General features: G+C 32.4%; 1 long non-coding RNA gene across 2 annotated transcripts in view; it reads left to right on the top strand.

Moving 5' to 3' along the window:
* Window positions 1–3,466: 3,466 nt before the first annotated feature.
* LOC130453693 (uncharacterized) overlaps window positions 3,467–19,504 on the top strand; it is an 85,719-nt gene continuing 69,681 nt past the window's right edge. For both annotated transcript variants that reach the window (XR_008911192.1, XR_008911190.1), the window contains exon 1: window positions 3,467–3,615. This is a non-coding gene — a long non-coding RNA (uncharacterized LOC130453693). The remainder of the gene's footprint in view (window positions 3,616–19,504) is intronic.

The following is a 19,504-nucleotide window of genomic DNA, read 5'->3' as shown; positions in this document are numbered from 1 at the left end:
TGTATCAGAAAGACTGAAATATGTGGTTATTGATATTCACAGTGTCAATTTCATAAGATTATTAAGAGGAGAATATTTTTTCATAATGAAGACACAAGAAATTACTCAGAAGTTCCAACAAATTCTCTAAAATTGTCTTCCCACACTCATCTGGCTTCTCTGCCATAGATTTTATCAGGGATTCTCTTCTTACCATGATATTTGATTCATTTTGGATAATGTTGATAATAGCAATGTGAAATGTTTATTTCAGATCCAATATTATTAAAATGACAACTCTACCTAAGCTAATCTACTTATTCAACAGCATTCAAATTTAATTACCAATTTTTATTGAACTAGAAATCATAATAACATTCATTTGGAAAAATATAAGACCAAGAATATCAAAGGAAATTATGAAAAAGTGTTAAAGGAGGAGGTCCAGCTGCAACAGATTTCAGACTATATTATGAAGCAGTAATTATCAAAAGTATCTAATATTGGCTAAGAAATAGAAAAATAGATCAGTGGAGCAAATATATGTACAACAAATAGTTATAAAGTATTATATTAATTTTCTGTTTTACAAAGCTACAGTTACAAGTTTTTGGAATAATAGTTCACTATATGGTAAAAATTGTTGGGAAAGCAGTTTAGAAGAAAACACAAATAGATAAATAACTTATATCACTTATCAACATAAGATCAAAATGGATACATGATTATAGGTATCAAGGGAAATAATATAAACAAATTTGAAGAACGAGGAAAATGTTACTTTAAGATTTATGGATAGGAGAAGAAATTGTGAATTCTAAAACAGAAAACATTGTAAAATGTAAAATGCATGATTTAAATACACTAAATTTAAAAATTGCTCAAATAAAACTAATGTAGCACAGATTAAAAGAAAAACAATAAGTTAGGGGAAAAACATTTTATAGACAGTTTCTTGGAGAGAGGTCTCCTATCTAAAATAGAGAGAGAAATTTGTCAAATATATGAGAATATGAGCCATTCCCCAATTGATAAGTGATAAAAAGTTCTGAAAAAACATTTTTGGATGAAGAAATCAAAACTATGTATTACTATGTGAAAACTGCTCTAAAACATTTTTGATTAGAGAAATATGAAAATTTCAAAAATCTGAGATATCTCACACCTATTAGATTGCCTAAAATGTTAAACTGGAAAAAAAAAGACGAATATTGGTGGAAATGTGAAAAAATAGTGACACTAAACCATGATGGAGCTATGAAATGATCCAACCAATCCATTTTGTGGAGCAATCTGGAATTATACTCAGTTATAAAAGTATGAATACCTCTTGACCCAATACTACCAGTGTTTGATTTATTTCTTAAATTGATCAAGGAAATAGGAAGTGACAAACGAGGGAATCACAAAAAAACCTGGAAAGACATTTGTATACTCTTAAAAACATTTCTATGGCTATAAGCAGTGGCAGAGTAGCCTTCCTTGCCCTATCCAACATATATGGAGTCTAGTGAGAAGGTACTATAGAGACCAAGAGACCTGTCTGAACCACCTCAGAAGAAGAATGGCCCATCTATTGGAAATACTGAAATCTAGAAGGAGTGAGCATAGCTGAGCCACCAATATCATGGAAATGCTGAATTCAATGTTGAGTTGAACAGAAGAGATTTATAATGAACTTCCATAAGGATTGCCCAACAAGAGAAAGGATATTAAGTTCCAGAGAGGTGAGGTGCTTTGGCCATGTCTTTTCCCTAAACATATAACAAGCTGCCATTTTATTTTAAATTATTGTTTCAGGGACTCATGATAAAAAACTGGTCTATTGTTATAGAAGGAAATAAACAAGTCTGAATGAAGACGGAAGCCTACCATTTTTTCCATTTTAATTCCTCTATGAGTTTATTCTATAGTGTAATTGATATGTCTTCTTTTACATGATGAACATAGAAATATCTCATTTGGGGAGGGGGAAGGAATGGGAGAGAGAATATAGATGATAAAATGTCATAAAAATATAATTGAAAATTGTATCAATATGTAATCTTGAAAAAAATTTAAATTTCATATCTACTTTTTTGCCTCCTAGATCCTGAATGAATATGTGGAGTGAGTATCCCTAGTTTTAGAGGTAAATGCTTTGCAACTACTATTCTTACTAAGCCATTTGAGAGTAAATTCCATTACTGAAGGTAATTATTGAAGGCCTATTGGTTGATCATTGAGAGAAGCACACTGGTGGGCATTTAGGAGCTGTCATTTACAAATATAGACACTCACAGGGTTACCTTGAAACACAGAACAGTAATAGACACCCATCTGCTAATGGAAGCTTGGAATGGGCAAATGCATCCTGACTGAGTATTATAAATATAAGTAGGCACACACACATACACATATATATATGCATATATATAATTTATTCTCAACATTCATGGTAGTTATGCATTATAAAGTCTCTATAAACCCTGAATTTTCAACTACTCAACCACTGCTCCTAGGGAAAATACAAATTCCTGAGAGATTATAGTCACAACACTTTTGTCAAGTGAGAAAGATTCCTTATTTAATGTATATACATATATATTTCTTACAAATGATTATTTATCATATTTCTTTATAATAGAATATTGTTTTAATTATAGAACTTTTGAATAGTGTATTCTATGGTACTATGATTGTCCCACTTTAATGTTATTACCTTAGTCACACATTATATACACAAACATAATACACATATACAGTACTCAATTCAGTGAACATTTATAGAATATACAGTAATAAAGGTAGGGATGTAGGCTCAGAGGCTTAAGTGAGCTGCCCACAGTCATACAATTAATGGATATGAAAGACAGGATTTACATCAGTGCCTTCATGATTTGTTGCAGTATGCCCTATTTATCAAATATCTTCTAGAGGGAATTGTTGAATATGCGTGTGTATCTGTGTGTGTGTCTAAGTTTGTATCCTCATTGAACAGAACAGAGGTGGTGATTATGATAATAGGAAAAAAAGATCAAATATATAACTGTGATAGGCAAGCATAATTTAGAGCATTAGTCCCCAAGCATTCTGTGACAGTTACTTTCCACTTCCCCTAAACTATTAGACTATTGCTTAAAGATGGGAAAAGAAAAGGAGCAAAGAATGGTATTTATAGAGACAGTTATACAGAAGTGAAAGAATTATTGACAGTAGTTTCCTTAAAGCTGAATGATAAAGAGAGCACTGTTGTTACATTGCACAGACAGAGTCAAGTTTCAAGGGGCAAATATCCTACTCCATACTCAGAGAGAGAGAAAATTATATTGCTCTCTTTTTGTCTTTGCCTCTCACACACATAGAAAAAGATCTGAGTTCATATTTGGTCTCAGACACAAACTGTGATTTTTGGAAAGTAACTTTTCTGTTTGCCTGGATTTCATCAGTTATAAGAATGGTAACAATAATAACAACTATCTCACAGGATTATTTTTTAGTATCAAATGAAATAATATTTTCAAAGGGAAACGTTGTAGATAACATAAATGCTAACCATTATTATAATTTTTAATTCATATGTTTATGCATGGACTTGAAGCATACTTGTACTACGAGGATGGAGAGGAATTCATCAGGCAACAATAGAGGAGTAAGGTATTTCAAATGATAAAGATGGTAGTTATATATAAATATTATAATATGCATGTATGTAAATATAGATATATAATTTCACTTTCAGATTTTAAAAGATTTTGTAGAATATTGCCCTAAAATATGAGAAATTTGAATTTTATGGGAAAAAGCTTTTTAATTTGATTGGGAAATATAGTATATGGAAATAAGTAGTTAGAGAAAAAAATGAATTATAGGGAACTTTGGACAATTTATTTCGATATGGCATAAACATTGGAGATCATCTATGACAATTCCCCAATGCCTCTCATATAGATAAGGAAACTATAATAGAAAAAGTTATATTTTTTCTCAAGTTTATGAAGGTAGCAAAATGGTGGTATAAAGATTTTAATCTAGGCCCTCTTACTCTAAATATAGAATACTTCCATGATGTCAAGAGGCTTTTTTTTTTTATTGCCACATTTAATTAATGAAATACAGTGAAGGTTTTTTTTTCTTTTAAAAAGAAAAACTCCAAAAAATTCACAAAACTATTGTTTAAACAAGTCCTTCCTGTCATGAACTTAAGATTTTTATTTAAACTCTAAATTTAAATGCCATGGAATTTGAACCATGTAGTTCGGTATTCATATTTGTTTGTTGCATGCAGTTCCTTTAAACATAAAGTATTATTCCTTATTTATCTTTTAATATAAGGTCAGTTTTTGACTTTGCTTTGTTTGATAGCATGATTTCAACTCCTGCTTTTTTGGATTAAATTGATGCATACTAAATTTTGTTCAAACTGAAAATCCATGCAATAATGTCAGGTAGCTATATTGGATTTGGAATCAACACAGTGGAAGATTTCACAACTTAGTTCTCTCATTTACTAGCTGTCTGACCTTGAAAAAGTCATTTTAGATCTTTAAAGCTCAGCCATCTTTGACTTTGAAATACTACTAAGCTGGGTGCCCTCATGACAAACTTTCAGGCACTAAGTTGGTCTTTGACCTAATAATTTTTAGGATTTGTTTATTTAGGCTCACATTCATTTTTTATTTGAAAAATTTTATTTAATTAATCGATTTAGAATATTTTTCCATGGTTACATGATTCATGCTCCTTTCCTTCCTTCCTCCTATTCCTCCAACTTAGCCAATGAGCAGTTCCACTGAGTTTTACATGTGTCATTGATCAAGACCTATTTCCATCTTATTAATAATATTTTCCCTAGATTGATCAATTAGAGTCTACATTCCCAATCATATCCCCATAGACTCATGTGATCAAGTAGTTCTTTTTCTTCTGTGTTTCTACTCCCACAGCTTTTTCTCTGAATGTGGATAGTGTTCTTTATCATAGGCCCCTTAGAATTGTCCTGGATTATTATATTGCTGCCAGGAGAAGTCCATTACATTCGATTGTTCCACAGTGTAAAGGTCTCTGTGTACAATGTTCTCCTGGTTCTGCTCCTTTCATTCTGCATCAATTCCTGGAGGTCATTCCAATTCACATGGAATTCCTCCAGTTCATTATTCCTTTGAGCACAACAGTATTCCATCACCAACATATACCACAATTTGTTCAGCCATTCCCCAATTGTAGGGCATCCCCTCATTTTCCAATTTTTTGCCACCACAAAGGGTGCAGCTATGAATATTCTTATACAAGTTCTTTTCCTTATGATTTCTTTGGGGTATAAACACAGCAGTCCTATGGCTGTAGTTTTTTAGCACCCTTGGGGCATAGTTCCAAATTGCCCTCTAGAATGGTTGGATCAATTCACAACTCCAACAGCAATTCATTGATGTCCCAATTTTGTCATATCCACTTCAACATTTATTTCTATCCTTTACTAACATGTTAGCCAACCTGCTTGGTCTTAGGTCATACCTCAGAGTTATTTTGATTTGCATTTCTCTGATTCTAAGAGATTTAAAACACTTTTTCATGTCCTTATTAAAAATTTTGATTTCTTTATCTGAAGATTGCCTATTCATGCCCCTTGCCCATTTATCAATAGGGGATGGCTTGATTTTTTGTACAAATAATTGAGCTCTTTATGAATTTTAGTAATTAGACCTTTGTCAGATTTTTTATGAAGATTTTTTGAGGATTTGTTTTATCCCTTCTAATTTTGGTTGCATTTCTTTTGTTAATACAAGAGCTTTTAAATTAAATGTAATCAAAATTATTTATTTTACATTTTTAATTTTTTTAGCTCTTGCTTGGTCTTAAAACTTTCTTTACCCAAAGATCTGACATATATATTTTTCTGTGTTTACCTAATTTACTTATAGTTTCCTCCTTAATAGTGAAGTCATTCTGAGTTTATCTTGGTTTAGGGTGTGAGATGAATATCCAAACCAAATCTTTCCCATACAGTCTTCCAATTTTCCCAGCAGTTTTTATCAAATAGTGGATTTTTGTCCCCAAATCTGAGATTATTGGGTTTATCATAGACTATCTTGCTGAGGTCTATAACCCCAAGTCTATTCCACTGATCCTCCTTTCTGTCTCTTAGTCAGTACCATATAGTTTTGATGACCACTGCTTTATAGAATAGTTTGAGATCTGGTACTGATAGGCTCCCTTCGTTCACAATTTTTTTTCATTATTTCCCTAGCTATCCTTGATCTTTTCTTCTTCCAAATGAACTATGCTGTGTTTTTTTTTCTAATTCAATAACAAAGTTTCTTGGCAGTTTAATGGATATGGTATTAAACAAGTAAATAACTTTAGGTAGGATTGTCATTTTTATTTTGTTAGGTTGTCCTACCCATAAACAATTACTGGTTTTCCAATTATTTATATCTAGTTTTAATTGTGTGGAAAGTGTTTTGTAGTTGTGTTCATATAGTTTCTGTGTTGTCTTGGCAGATAGATTCTTAAGTATTTTATATTGTCTAGGGTAATTTTAAACGGAATTTCTCTTTCTAATTCTGGCTGCTGAGATATGTTGGAAATATATAGAAATGCTGATGACTTATGTGGGTTTATTTTGTATCCTGAAACTTTGCTAATGTTGTGGATTATTTCTACTAGCTTTTTAGTTGATTCTCTGGATTCTTTAAGTAGACCATCATATCATCTGCAAAGAGTGACAGCTTGGTCTCCCTGTTGCCTATTTTAATACCTTCAATTTCTTTTTCTTCTCTAATTGCTACTGCTAGTGTTTCTAGTACAATGTTAAATAATAGAGGTGATAATGGGCATCCTTGTTTAACTCCTGATCTTATTGGGAATGCATCTAGTTTATCCCCATTGCAGATGATGTTTGCTGATGGTTTTAGACATATGCTGTTTATTAATTTTTAGAAAAGGCCATTCTATTCCTATACATTCTGGTGTTTTCAATAGGAATGAGTGTTGTTTTTGTCAAAGACTTTCTCTGCATCTATTGAGGTAATCATGTGATTTTTGTTGGTTTGCTTGTTGATATGGTCAATCTTGTGGCTTGTTTTCCTAATATAGAACCATCCTAATATTCCTGGTATAAATTCCATTTGATCATAATGAATAACCCAAGTGATCATTTGCAGGAGTCTTTTTGCTAGTATTCTATTTAAGATTTTTGCATTTATGTTCAGTAGGGAGATTGGTCTATAGTTTTCTTTCTCTGTTTTTGACCTGCCTGGCTTTGAAATCAGTATCACATTTTTGTCATAAAAGGAATTTAGTAGGACTCCTTCTTTGCTTATTCTGTGAAATAGTTTGTATAATATTGGGATTAGTTGTTCTTTGAACATTTGATAGAATTCATTTGTGAATCCATCTGGTCCTGGGGATTTATTCATAGGGAGTTCTTTGATGGCTTGTTCAATTTCTTTTTCTGATATGGGAATTTTTAGGCATTCTATTTCTTCTTCTGTTTTTATATTTCTTCTGTCAATTTATATTTTTTCTAAATATTTATCCATATCACCTACATTGCCATATTTATTGCCATATAATTGGGCAAAATTGTTTTTAATGATTACCTAGATTTCCTCTTCATTAGAGGTGAAGTTTCCCTTTTCATCTTTGATCTTACTGATTTGGTTTTCTCCTTTCCTTCTTTTAATTAGATTGACAAGTACTTTGTCTATTTTATTTGTTTTTTTCAAAAGTACCAGCTTCTAGTCTTATTTATTAATTCAATAGTTCTTTCACTTTTGATTTTATTAAGTTCTCCATTAATTCTTAGGATCTCTAATTTAGGTTTCATCTGAATATTTTTAATTTGTTCACTTTATAGTTTTTTTTTTAAATTTGCATGCCCAATTCATTTACCTCAGTCCTCTATAATTGTTAATATATGAACTCAAGGATATAAATCTCCTCCTACGTACTGCATTGACTGCAACCCATAGATTTTGAAAGGATGTTTCATTATTGTCATTTTCTTCAATGTTATTATTAACTGATTCTATGATTTGTTCTTTAAGTAACTGGTTTTAGAGAATCATATTTTTTTTTAATTTCCAATTAATTTTTTATTTTTCTCTCCATATATTCTTACTAATTACTATTTTCATTACATTGTCATGTGAGATGGTTGCATTTATTATTTCTGCTCTTTTATACTCGTTTGCAATGTTTTTATCCCCTAGTATATGGTCAATCTTTGTGAATGTACCATGTGCTGCTGAAAAGAAGGTGTATTCTTTTTTGTCCCTATTTATTTTTCTCCAAATATCTACTAACTCTAATTTTTCTAAGATTCCATTCACATCTCTTACCTCTTTCTTATTTATTTTTTGGTTTGATTTAACTAGGTCTGATAGAGGAAGGTTCAGGTCTTCTACTAGTATAGTTTTTCTATTTCAACCTTGAGTTCTACTACTTTCTTCTTTAGAAATTTGGATGCTATGCCATTTGGTGCATACAATTTGAGTACTGATATTTCTTCATTGTCTATACTGCCTTTTATTATGATGTAATTACCTTCTCTATATATTTTACCCAGATCTATTTTACTTTGGCTTTGTCAGATAGCATGATTTTGGCACCTGCCTTCTTTTTCTCAGTTGATGCCCAATCAATTTTACTCCATCTGCTTACCATTACCCTTTGTGTGTCTTTTTTATAGACAACATATGGTAGGGTTTTAGTTTCTAATTCACTCTGCTATTTGCTTCCATTTTAAGGGTGAGTTCATTCCATTCATATTCCGCTTCTTGATTATCAGCTGTGTATTTCCCAAAATTCTGATTTCCACTCCTAGTCCTGCCCTTTCTTCTTTCATTATTTCCTTCTACACTAGTTTTTTTTTAATCAAGCCCCTTATTTCCCACCCTTGTTTTGCTCCTTTTCCCTGCCCCTTCCTTCTTATTCTCCTCTTATTTTTCTTTGGGGTCTTTCTTATCTACCCCCCATGCTCTCCCTCCCTTGTATTGCTTTCTTCCCAACAAGTCCTTTTGTTACCCTTATACTTTCTTATAGGATGAGAGTCAATTCTCTGCCCCAATTGGACTGATTTTTCTTCCATCTTTGAGTCAATTTCAATACACATAAGAATTAAGTATTTCTTATCTCCAAGCTCTTTACACTTCCAGTGTATTGGTATTCTCCTCCACTGCCACCATGAACTTCTTTATGAAATATTTATTTACCCCATTTTGTCTCTTTCCTCATTGCTATTAGTATTAACCTCTTTTTTCACCTCTAGTTATATATATGCATATATGTATATATAAAGATAGATACATAGATATAGATATAGATATAGATATAGATATAGATATAGATATAGATATAGATATAGATATAGATATAGATATAGATATCTTGGCATTTCATCCTAAACAATTTGCCACTGTTCCCTCTAAGTATAATTCTGCTAGCTACCCAAGTGATAATAACAATTTTTAAAAGATTTATCAATATCCTCTTTTCTTGTAACTATACAAATCATTTTATTGGGTCCCTTAAAAAGTGTTTTTTGGGGGGTGGAGTTTTGGGTTTTTTTTCCCTTTCATAATTACCTTTATGTGATTCTCTTGAGTTCTGTGATTAGACATCAAATTTTCTGTTCAAGGCTGATTTTTTCTTTAAGAATACTTGGAAGGCTTCTATTTTGTTAAATGACTATACTTTCCCCTGCAACAAATATAGTCTTTTTTCCCTGGGTAGTTGATTCTTGCTTGTAACCATAGTTGCCTTGCTTTCTGGGATATCATATCCCATGCCTTTCAATCCTTCAGTGTAGATACAGCCAGATGCTGTGTTATCCTAACTGTGGTTCCTTGGTATCTGAATGACTTCTTCTTAGAAGCTTGTAATAATTTTTCCTTGGTCTAGTAGTTCTTGAATTTGGCTATAATGCAACATTCCCAGGTGTTCTAAATGGAGATGTGAACCCTGGACTTTAATCCCCAGAAGTCCTTGGTACTTCCCAGAGTTCCCTATAATCTCACCTGAGTCTTCACCTGGGTGAAATCACAATTTAGTATTTAACGGGCTCTCTGCCTCCCAGGAGCTCCTCTTCCTCTTCTATATTCATGCGTGGCTCTCTCTTCCTCTACTTGGCGATTGCAACATGTAGTAAGTAAAATGTGAATGGGCTAATCAGTCCTAGGCACGTGTTTATTATTTTGTATCCTTGATTTCTAATAATCTTTAATAAACCTCACAAAATATAATATTTCTATTACTAGAGATTATTTTAACTTTTACAGTGTTGAAAATTGCAGATTAAATACAGATGGTGATTTGTGGATTCTGTTAATCTCCACTTTTTTCTCTTGCTCAAGAATGTCTGGGTAGTTTTCTTGGATAATTTCCTGTATAATGGTGTCCAGTCTTTTTATTTTGTTATGATCTTCAAGTAGTCCAATGATTCTTAAGTTGTCTCTCCTTGACCTATTTTCTAGATCTTCTGTTTTATGGATCAGGTGTTTCATATTTTCCTCAATTTTTCCATTCTTTTGATTTTGTTTTATATTTTCCTGCTGACTTGTGAAGTCATTTGCTTCTAGTTGGTGAATTCTAGTTTTTAAAAACTGAATATCATCCCTGGCTTTTTGGTTATATTTGTCTCATCTTTCATCTCCTTTGCCTCATTTTCAAGCTGATTAATTTTGACTTTCAAGATACTAATGTCTGTTTCCAGATGAATTATTTTGCTTTTTAAATTCTTTTCCCAATTGTCTTCATCCTCTCTTAATTATTTTTTTAATTGTATTTTGTGTTCTTCCAAAGTCTGTGTCCAATTTGCTGGAGTTTCTGTGTTTTTGCTTGGTGTTCCTTGATCTTCCTCTGTTCCATTGGCTCTTTGTTCATTGCCTGGATAGAAGCTGTCAATTATAATGTCTTTTTTCTTTTTCTGTGGTTTACTCCTATTTTCCCTTTCTTTCCCCCATGCAGTTGCCTGTTGTCTTGCTCCTCTCATTATGTGCTGGATCTGTCAGTTTGGGCTGTTCAATCTTGAAAGGGCTTCTTCTCTGGGTTCTGCTGATTGATTGGGTACTGACAGCAGCAGCAGAAAAGACACGGGGCTATTGTCAAGGTTGTTGCCTGTAGTTTGTTGCAGCTTTTGCCCTTGGAGATTAGTCAGCAAGGATCTCAGATCAGTTGTTTTTTTTTTTTGGGGGGGGGGGTGTTGGAGCTTGAGCTTCACTGACCTCTGAAGCATACTTATCTGTCCTATTGTTGAGATAGTGCCAGAGCAGTTGATCTGCAAAGCTGGATGTGCCCTGAGGCCAAAACATTGATGGGGGGGTGGCAAGGTAGAGTGTTTTGGCTGAGCTTAGGCTGCCTACTCTGAGCTTCTCCTCCAGCTACCTCTATTTCATCTGTGTTCAAAGCTCTGAGCCTGGCACAGCTGTGCCAGCAAGGCACTCCCTTTGCACTAGCACCCTTGCTCACTCAGAAATTCCAGCCACTGCTGGAGGCTCAGGACTGTAGGTGGGAGAGGGGTCCTGGGACTTTCTTCCTTCCCCTTAAATTCATATGTTCAAGAATTCATGCTTTTGGGGGGATATCCTTTTTAAGTTGGGTCCAGGAGGAGGGTTTCCTAGCTCTGTCCTGTTGTTAGATTTGATTTTCAGTCCCCTCGAAGCATTGTGTTTTTGATTTGGTGAGGAGAGGTTTATGGAGGTCTGAAATGTTACTTTCTCTAAGCCACCATCTTGACTCTGCCTCCTCTGCTTTGCATTATTTCATATAAATCTTTCCGGGTTAAGTTGTGATCATTTTGTTTGTCATTTCTCAAGGCACAATAGTTTTCCATTACAAACATATACTACAACTTATTCAGCCATTCCCCAACCAATGGACATACCTTAAGTTTTTATTTCTTTGCCACTGGAAAAAAGAGCTGATATAAATCTTTTTATACATGTATTTTGTTTTCCTCCATGTTTAATCTCTTAGGGATATAGACCAAGTAGTAATATTGTTGGGTCAAAAGATATGCACAGTGTGATGACCCTTTGGGAATGGTTCCATATTACTCTCCAGAATGATTATATTAGTGCATACTGACACCAACAGTGTATTAGTATCTCAATTTTTCCACATCCACTCTAACATTTATCATTTTCCTTTTATATATAATGTTAGCCAGTCCAGTGGGTATGAGGTAGAACCATGAGTTTTTTTTAAATTTAAATTTCTATAATTAAGATTGATTTGGAGCATTTTTCATAAGACTAAAGATAGATTTAATTTCTTCATCTGATAATTGCCTCTTCATATCCTTTGACCATATTTCAATTGGGGAATTCTTTGTTTTCTTAAAAATGTGAGTTAGTTCTCTATGTTTTTGAGAAATGAGGCCTTGATAAAAAAGACTTGCTATAAAGGTTTTTTCCCAGTTTGTTGTTTACCTTTTAATCTTGGTTGCATTGCTTATGTGTGTGTAACTTTTTTAATTCAATGGAGTCAAAGTTATCTATTTCACATGTCATAATATTCTCTATGTCTTGTATTCACCTGAATTCTTCCCTTATCCAAAGGCCTCATAGGTAAATTGTTTTGTGCTCCTCTAACTTATTTAATTTATCACTCTGTTTCTAAACTGTGCATCCATTTTGACTTTATCTTGTTATTTGTTCTGAGGTATCAGCTTGTGTCTAAATTGGCATGCTGTTTTCTAGTTTTTCCAGCAGTTTTTTTCCTAATAGTTATTCTTAAAAAAAACTTGGATATTTGGGTTTATAAATCTTTGATTACTATGGTCATTTACAATTGCATGTTGAGTTATTCTTCTATTCTATTTGTACTTCACTCTGTTTCTTAGCCAGTAGCAGATGGGTTTGACATATAATATAGCTAAGTCACTTAAGATGAAGTTTAATACTGATCCTAATCCAATCAACTTTAGTAACTAGATCATATGTTAACAAGTTCATCTACATTTTCTCTACATTTTCTTCTAATGCATCCTTTTTCTCTTCCTTTTTTTTTCATTTTCTGACAAAACAAAATTAATTTTAGCTGTGTTTCTAGTGACATTTTTCTTTTAAGATTATATTCAGTTTTCTGGGCATATTATTCTTTGTTATAAATAAACATTTATATAAATATTGTCAGACTTAAATAATTACAAAAATATTAATTGTTTGTTATCAGGATGAACCAATACAATCAAAATGATACTATTACCTCATATATATATATATATATATATACCTATATATATATACCTATATATACCTATATATAGATACACCTATATATACCTATATATATAGATACACCTATATATATATATACCTATAATTTACTAATTCAATGTAATATCAATCAGCCTATAAAAATACTTTAAAGAACTAGAAAAAATAATGATTAAATGCAATTAGAGGAAAAATAGTAATTAATGAAGTAATAAATTTGTTACTTTTCTCAAAGGCAATGAGAGAAATAATGAAATAAATGGAAATAAAGAGGGCCTAGCAGGATCAGATTTCAAACTATTCTACAAAGCAGTAATTCTCTCCTCAACTTGGTATTCGTTAAAAAACTGAAAGACTGATCAGTCAATAGAATTAGCATAAGATACACAGAAGCAAATATGTATATCACAGTTTATTATTTGAAAAACACAAAGAAATTATCTACTTATATAGAGACTTATTGATTGTCAAAAATCATAGACAAAAGGAGTCAATAGCATAGAACAAATTAAATTTTGACTAAGAATTTACATCTTAAATATCAAGATAGTCTGCAAATGGGTACTGTTCCCTAAACATGAGATGTCCCATTATTAACAAATTAGAGAAATATTGAAAAAATTACCTATTGGTTAAATATTAGAGAAAATGTCCTAACTAACCAAGGGATAGAGAGGACCATGGAAGATAAAATGAATAATTTTGATTGCATAAGATTTCAAAGTTATTGTACAAACATATATAATAAAATGAAGATTAAAATGGAAACAACTAAATGTGAAAAATATTTTTATATTAAGTTTCTCAGATAAACATATAATTTACAAGATATATTGATTGATTGACTCTATATGAAAACCCATTTCCAATTGATAAATGTGTTTTAAGTACATTGTATTGATAATTAATTTTTGAAATTATGAAATGGAGGCAGACATATCCAATTCTTTGTGTGCTTACCAGGAAGGATCATGATTGGCAGTAGGAAGAGGTGTGGCAATCATCCTTTTTTATAAACAGGATGTGTGTAAAAACACATGCAGGCAGAGATAATCAACAAAAGAGGTACAGAGGCAGACACCAGACTCTATTGGAATAGGGGATAGGGTATTAAAGGCAAGCACCCCTAGGAAATAGGATAGGAAGGGATGAGGCAGAAAATTTCAGTCACATAACCATAGATTAGATTTAGGAGCACTAGGAAGTATAGACCCAGTAGAGAGGGAAGAATGCTTGGGAGGTTGGTGTTTGAGGTCTCATTTTATAGGGTTTTTCTTTGAGGGAGGAGACTAATACTTTTCTGAACCTCTTTGGGATTAATTCATTAATGTTACCAAATCATTTCAGTTATCAGTAAAACTTCAAAGTCCTGATCTCACAGTTATTATCACCTAGCAGGGCTGGCATGGATGTTCTGTTTTTGATGTTCTGCTGGTCTGGACATATAGTGACCTAGAAATTATGTGGAATTAAAGTATTTTAGGACTACATATCCCTGCTAGAAGTACCTCAATGTCATCCTTTCATTCAGCAGAGAATACCAGAAAATGTGTTTTTTCAAACATATGACATAATTCTGATCTTTTGATCTTTGAGAAAGTTTGTATATTAATTGGAGTTTTCCATTTGTAAACTTATTTACTACTATTGTCCTTTATATAGCTACCCATAAGACTTACTATAATGACAAGAAGGAGAAAGAGGTTGTCAGGGGACCAGAATATTATATAGTTTTAACATAAAAATAAACAAGTACAGGTATGTGGTGCAATGGATAGAGAGCCAGGCTTGGATTCAGTAACATTCATCTTCCTGAGTTAAAGTCTGACTACAGATATTTACTAGTTGTAAGACTCTGAACAAGGCACAATGCAATTTGCTTCAGTTTCCTCATTTATAAAATGTGATGGAGAAGGAAAAGGCAAGCCATCCAGTATCTTTTCCAGGAACACCCCAAATGGGATCACAGAATCTAACACAATTAAAAATTACTGAATATGATGACAAAAAAGTTAGTTCTTGAGCATAAAAAATCTAGGAAATGAATGGCTCTATTAAAAAATGCTTCACACCAAACTAGAGAAATGCAAATTAAAACAATTCTGATATTTTACCAAATACTTATCAGAATAAAAAAAATAGGAAAAAACAAAAATGATCAATATTGGAAGAGCTATGGGAAAGCAGGTGCATTGATGCAGTACAGGTGGAACTATGAATAGAGACAAACATTATGGAAAGAATTTGGAATTATATACAAAAAGCTACTAAATAGTTTTTGCCCTTAAAATCAGTTATACACTGTGAGCTCTATACCAAAAAGATATAAAGAGAAAAGATCCTTCATATACAAAACAAAAATATTTGTAGCAGCTCCTTGTGGCAGTAGGAAACTAAGGGGACTCCTAACAATTAACAAATTGCTGGAAAAAGTGTGACATATGAATTAACCTGTAAGAAATGAAGTAATCCTTTTGAAAAGACATAAAAAAATTACACAAACTAATTTAGAGTGACATGAGAAGAAAACTTCATGTGATAAACACAATATTATAAAAAATGAGTAACTGTAAATATTATAAACTGATGAAGTATGAAATGAACAGAACAAGTAATTTATATAATAATAACAGCTAAACAAATAACTTTTAAAGTCATAAAAACTATAATAAAAAAGCCATTCATTAATTTATAGGATTGATAATGAATCATGCTATCTATGACAGAGAAATAAAAGGCATATATATGTACATATATATATATATGTACATATAGATCATCTAAAAAGAGTAACAGCTTTACCTCCTTAATACCTATTCAAACACCTTAAAATTTTCTTCTCTTATTGCTCTAGGTAGCATTTCTAGAATAAAATTGTATAGCAGTGGTGATAATGGGTATTCTTATTTCACTCTTGATTTTTATTGGGAAGACTTCTGTCCATATACAGATAATATTAGCTGATGGTTTTAGATAAATGCTACGTATCATTTTTCAGAATGTTTCATTAGTTCCAGTGTTCTCCACTGTTTTAAATAGGAATAGGTGTTATACTCCATTAAAAACATTTTCTGTATCTATTAAAATAATCCAGTGGTTTATATTATTTTTGTAATTAATATGGTCAATTAAGTTGATAGTTTTCCTGATATTGAACACATCTGGTAGAAAACATACCTGGTCATAATATATGATACTTGTGATATATTGCTTTAATCTTCTTGCTAGTATTTTGTTTTAAAATTTGCATCAATATTCATTAGGACAATTGGTCTATAGTTTTCTTTCTCTTTGTTCTTTTTGGTTTAGGTATGAAAACCATATTTTTCTCATAAAATAATTTGGTAAATTTCCTTCCTCAACTATTTTCTGAATAGTTTATATAATATTGGAATAAATTATTCTTTAAATGTTTGCTAAAATTCATTTCTGAATCCATCTGGCCAAAGGACTTTTTTCTTAGTGAATTCATTGATGGCTTCTTCAATTTCTTTTTCTGAGATGTGATTGTGTAAGCATTTTTTTTTCCTTTTTTTGCTAATCTGGACATTTTATATATCCTTAATTATTCATGTATTTCATTTAGATTATCAAGCTTTTTGGCATATCATTGACCAAAGTAACTCATATTAATTGCTTTAATATCCTCATAAATGGTTATAACCTCACCTTTTTCATTTTTATATTTGTAATTTAGTTTTCTTCTTTTTTAATAAAATCAATCAGTGGTTTATCTGTTTTACTTTTATTTTTCACCAAAATCAATTCCTTGTCTTATTTATTAGTTCAATAGTTTTTATATATTCAACTTTATTAATCTCTTTTTTGATTTTCAGAATTTCTAATTTAATGTTTAATTAGATGTTTTTTATTTGTTCTTTTCCTGTTTTTAATTGCATATGCAAATCATTGATATGCTCTTTCTCTGTATTTTTTCCATGTAAACATTTAGATGTATAAATTGTCCATTATGTACTCCCTTACTTGTAATAAAATTATTGAGTATGATTTGTTCTTTGACCCATTCATTCTTTAAGGTAAGATTATTTAATTTAAAATTCATTTCAGTCTTTCTTTTTTAAACCCTTACCTTCTGTCTTGGAATCAATACTATGTATTGGTTCCAAGGCAGAAGAGTGGAAAGGCTGAGCAATGGGGGTCAAGTGACTTGCCCAGGGTCACACAGCTGGGAAGTGTTTGAGGCCAGATTTGAACCTAGGACCTCCCATCTCTAGGCCTGGCTCTCAATCCATTGAGCTACCCAGATTCCCCTCATTTTAGTCTTTTTTTTTTTTGCTATTTCTTTGCTCAATGGAATTTTATAGGCTGAAAACAATGTATTTAAATTTCTGTTTTTCTGATTTTAGTTGTAAGGCTTTTATGTCCTATTTTATAATCAAATTTTGTGAAGATGCCATATATTGCTGAGAAAAGGCATATTCCTTTCTATCCAAATTCAGTTTTCTCCATACATCTATTAAGTCAAACTACTCTAAAATTCTATTTGTCTTCTTAATTTCTTTTTTTTTATTTTTTGCTTTGAATTATCTAATTCTGAGAGGGTTAAGTTAATTTACTCTAATTATATAGTTTTATGGTCTATTTTTTCTCATATATTATATAGTTTCTCTTTAGGAATTTGGATTCTATGTCATTTGGTGCAAATATATTTAATATTATATTACTTCTTTGTCTCTAGTTCATTTTAAAATATGTAATTTCCATTATTATTTCTTTTAATTAGGTCAATTTTCACTTCTGTGTTTATTATAATTGCCACCTCTCTTTTTTAATACTTTACCTCAAGCATAGTTGATTTCATTCCAGTCCTTTACCTTTACTCTATGTGTGTCTTCTTGTTTTAAATTATTTTCTTGTAAATATTACCTTGAATATTTCTTTAAAATATTATCCTAAAACAGAACTACATTTCCCAGGAGACCACTGACTTCCTGTCATTATGTATTTCCTGTAGACAGGGGATATTAGGCAGGTAATGCAGAGGGTCCCAGCATCTTTGGCATGATGATAGAGAGCTTGGTGGTGGTAAGGCAGGTATTTTGAAATGGCTGATCAGCCATGGGCACATGGTCTTTATTTTGTTTCCCTTTTATTCCTTTATTTCTAATGATCATTAATAAATCTCTTAAAATATATTTTTATTATTGAGATTTTGTTTTAAATTTTATAATTTTGGCAACCACTAGTCAGAAAAGAACTTCTCAAGTTTTTAAGATAACCTAAGATAAAATTATTTTGTCACATTTCTCCTGCCAAGGCTCTCCCCCCCCCCCAAACTCTGAGAGAACACCAAACTCTCTTCAAAGCTGCTGCTTTACTTCTGCCTCCCTATCTTTTGCCTGATTGCTCTCCCTACCAGCAGACTGGTTTTAGTTTGAGAGTCTTGGCAGAGAAAAGATAAGCCGCTTCTCTAGCCCATCTGACTGAGTCAGCATTCCATGCTACTATCTCTTGCATTGCTGTTGCTGATACTGCCTGCTCCTGCTTCTGTTTCTATTCCTCAGCCTGAGCCAGAGCAGTTTAAATTAATTATCTCTCTGTCTCTGTCTCTGTCTCTGTCTCTCTGTCTCTCTCTCTGTCTCTCTGTCTCTGTCTCTGTCTCCCTATGTCTCTGTCTCTGTCTATCTCTCTGTCTGTCTCTGTCTCTGTCTCTCTCTCTCTCTCTCTCCTTCCCTTAATTCCTTCATTTATATTAATTAAAATCTCCATAAAACCCAGCTTACTTGGGTATTTTCATATTTAGGAATTTCCCATGGTGACCACTTATTTTAGATTTAAGTCAAAACACTAAAATTATCCTTACAGTCTTGGCGTTTACACATCTCTGGCCACACTCCTACTCCTGCTCCCAAATCAGCCTCTGCACAGACCCTGACCCTAACAGCTGTTTCTGGTCCTGTTGGGCTGCTGGTAGCTGTAGCTGTATCCTTGGAACTCACAAACTTGGAGCCAATCTCTGGGCAGCTGGTAAAAATCAGGGTGTATTTTCCTTAGGCAACAATTAGCCTCCCTATTCATGTGGCAGGGGAAACAATCTGCTCCCTAGCATTTTACTTCAGGGGGAAAGGGAAGGAAGTTACTCTTCCAAATAGGAAGTAAATTACAAGCATGGCTCACTCTTTGAAAGAGCAGTGCATAACCTATTTCAAACAGCTTCCAGTTTTAGGATTTTTTTTTATGAGTGAACTGATCCTTTCATGTATCTTGCCTGAGATTCGGGGGAGAAATCCATCATCCTACAACTCTTTGCCATTTGGGCCTACCCAGTCATTAAGATTCATCCAGCTTGGGATTCTTCAAAACCA

The sequence above is a fragment of the Monodelphis domestica genome, chromosome 4 (genome assembly GCF_027887165.1).
Source record: "Monodelphis domestica isolate mMonDom1 chromosome 4, mMonDom1.pri, whole genome shotgun sequence".
Lineage (NCBI taxonomy): Eukaryota > Metazoa > Chordata > Mammalia > Didelphimorphia > Didelphidae > Monodelphis > Monodelphis domestica.
This window is presented reverse-complemented; position numbering and strand designations above follow the sequence as displayed.